Below are 3,087 nucleotides of genomic sequence, written 5' to 3'. Positions count from 1 at the left end.
GATAAAATGGCCTGGAATGTCTCCAACCAACCTTCCTTCCCTCCTTACTCCTGTGTTGGTATAGGTGCAGTTGACTGAGAGAACGACAGACATGAACAAAGCTGACTGATTTGCCTTTTTTGTTGTCTGTGCATCCCAAAAGGTTTTAGTAGAAACTTACTTTTCTCAAAAAGGCAAGGATATCTTAGGGTGATGTCTTATATTGGACCAACTACATAGCTGGAATAGAGTTGGACAAGCTTTCAAATGCAAAACGCTCTTTTATCAGGTTGAAGCAGTGAAAGCCCCTGGTCCTGCCCCCTGGCTTTCACTGCTTCAACCTGATGAAGAGCGTTTTGCATTTGAAAGCTTGTCCAACTCTATTCCAGCTATGTAGTTGGTCCAATATAAGACATCACCCTAAGATATCCTTGCCTTTTTGAGAAAAGTAAGTTTCTACTAAAACCTTTTGGGATGCACAGACAACAAAAAAGGCAAATCAGTCAGCTTTGTTCATGTCTGTCGTTCTCTCAGTCAACTGCACCTATACCAACACAGGAGTAAGGAGGGAAGGAAGGTTGGTTGGAGACATTCCAGGCCATTTTATCAACAGTCATAAAGGCTCGTTTGCATGAGAAGCAAGTGCAGAACAAGTCGAGCAACTTTCCTTAGTGAAGGTGCTTCTCTGACCTTAACACTGAAGAAGTCAAACCAGTCGTCTGCTCTCTGATGTCATATAGCCTTTGCTATCTTAACCTAACTTCAATACCTGAAGAGTTATTAGAGTGATTTATAATAACACAACTGGTAAATACTTGAGGAGGAAGGGGTGATTGTTATCAATCAACATGGGTTTAAGAACAAGTCTTGTCAAAAGCAACTTGATTTCATTTTTTTGGCAGATTAACTAGTTTGGTGAAAAAGGCAAATACAATCAACATAACATACCTGAACATTGGTAAGTAGTTTCTGACATGGTCCCACATACTATTCTCATAAGTTAACTGGAGAAACATGAGGCAGACATAACTTCTAAGTGGATACATAATAGACTGAATCACTGCAAGCAAAGAATAGCTACTGGCGGATTGATTTCAGACAGACGGGGGATCTCAGGTGAGGTTCTACAGGTGTCCATTCTGTTTCCAGCACTGTTTAACAATTTATTAATGACTTAGAGGCAGGATTAAAGAGCATACTGATTGAATTTGTACACAATCAGAGGAGTTGAGGATCAGATAAAAATCCAGAGGAATTTTGAAGAATTGGGCTATAGATTTTTTTAAATTAATTAAACAAGGACAAATATAAAGGCGCTGCACATCAGGAAGAAAACCTAAATGCAGAATGGAAGATGGCAGGTTTGACAACTGCACAGCCCAGGAGGACCTGGGGGTCCTGGTTGAGGCTGAAATCCAGTGAATCAGCCCCCTCCCACCCTGCCAAAAAAAAAAAAAAAGCAATTTTGAGCTGCATTAACAGAAGCATTGTAAATAAAAGACACAGGTGGCAAAAGTAGTATTCTGCTCAGTACTCTTTAGGCCTCAGCTTGATTACTGTGTCCAGATTTGAGCACTGCATTATAAGCAGTAAAGAAGCTGGAAAGAGTCCAGAGGCAAGCAATGAAGATGATAAAGGAACTGAAAGCAAACCATGTGAGGAAAGGTTGAAGGAACTATATATGTCTCATTTGCAGAAAAGGGGATTAAGTGGATGAGGAGGGAAGTGACAGCAGTTTTTAAATATTTGAAAAGCTGCCACGAAGAAGACTGAGAAACATTGTTCTCCCTTGCCACAGAGAGCAGGACACAGGGCAATAGGCTTAAACTGAAGCAAAGCAGATTCAGAGAAAACCTGGGGAAAACTCCCTAACTGTAAGAAGAGTAGGACAGTGCAACAACTTCAAGGAAGTCATGAAGTCTCCTTTACTGGAGATTTTCAAGAGCCTAGACAGACAATATCTGGAATGGTGTAGGAATAGTGAATCCTGTATTTCTATAGGGGATTAGATTAGTTGATACTGGAGGCCCAGTCCAACCCTATGAGTCTACGATGTCACACTGGGCATTTAAACAGCAGAGAAAAAGAAAGAAAGAAAATGTAATTCAGTTAAGTTACAAACATATTCAGCACAGGACAACCAAAAGGGTCTGTCACCACTAAAGCACTTTTCTCATCTATACCTGGAAATAAATTTGAGATTTTTGACTCAGTAGTCCCCGACTGCCAAAAGTTTTCTAAACCCAACCAGCAAAACATGAAACTCATCCACATGAATAACCTAATCACACAGAAAACAACACCTTAGTACTAGTCACTCTGTCACTACAATTTCTTATTGTTAGCTCAAGTGTGTTGGCATTAAAAGTTTGGCATTACCAAAAGCTCATGAGGGAGTCAATATGGCCCCACAGGATAGAAATTTTGTACATTTTCCAACCTCATTTGCCTTTTATTTTTTTAAAAAAGCATAGTAAATTAGATAAACGATACATAAAAAAAGGTTTTCAAAGTTCTGAAGTCAGACATTAAAACAATAATGTCTGAAGTTGCAGGATTACATACTCCTTTTTATTTTACCAAAATCCTATTTCGTTCAGTACACTGGGCAGGTGGATCGTACACAGGGAACAAACCAGGATTGTACAGGAAAAAGGCAGCTATCACTCAAAATCCTGCGTGCTATTTGTTGTGGAAATTTAAAAGTATGCAGCAAATCAAGCAGGTGACTGCAAAATGAAAGAAAGTTGGTTCATCCAGGTGACTGCCACCCTAAGGACCAGAATTCTTGTCTGGCTTCAATTTCAGAACTTATGTGATGCCAGCATAGTTTCTGAAGGCAGAGTTCAAAAAGGAGCTGCTGCTGGGACTGCTATACACTTTGTATGAAGGACTCTTTCGATAAAATGCATCAACAGCATGGGAAGCACAGAGAAGCACACAGAGTACTCCACTTACACCTATACCAGACAAATGCACAGGTCACTAACCACTAACCTACATAAAGGCCTCAGTTCCACCCTCATCCGCTGCTTACAGTGTTACAAACTTCTACATATCACTCAAGTACAAAGCATATTTCAGCCCCTCTACTTTGCAACTTAACTG

The 3,087-nt window shown here is 40.1% G+C and overlaps 1 protein-coding gene across 2 annotated transcripts in view; it reads right to left on the bottom strand.

Moving 5' to 3' along the window:
• LPCAT1 (lysophosphatidylcholine acyltransferase 1) overlaps nt 1–1,231 on the bottom strand; it is an 86,117-nt gene extending 84,886 nt beyond the window's left edge. For both annotated transcript variants that reach the window (XM_019509202.1, XM_019509203.1), the window contains exon 1: nt 928–1,231. The gene's annotated coding sequence lies outside the window, so the exon portion shown is untranslated. The remainder of the gene's footprint in view (nt 1–927) is intronic.
• Between the last annotated feature and the right edge of the window lie 1,856 nt (nt 1,232–3,087).

This window comes from Gavialis gangeticus, unplaced genomic scaffold (genome assembly GCF_001723915.1).
Source record: "Gavialis gangeticus isolate Ggan-Ray unplaced genomic scaffold, GavGan_comp1, whole genome shotgun sequence".
In the NCBI taxonomy this organism is placed as follows: Eukaryota; Metazoa; Chordata; order Crocodylia; family Gavialidae; genus Gavialis; species Gavialis gangeticus.
Note: the sequence above shows the minus strand (reverse complement) of the source record. Positions and strands in the feature narration are given on the sequence as shown.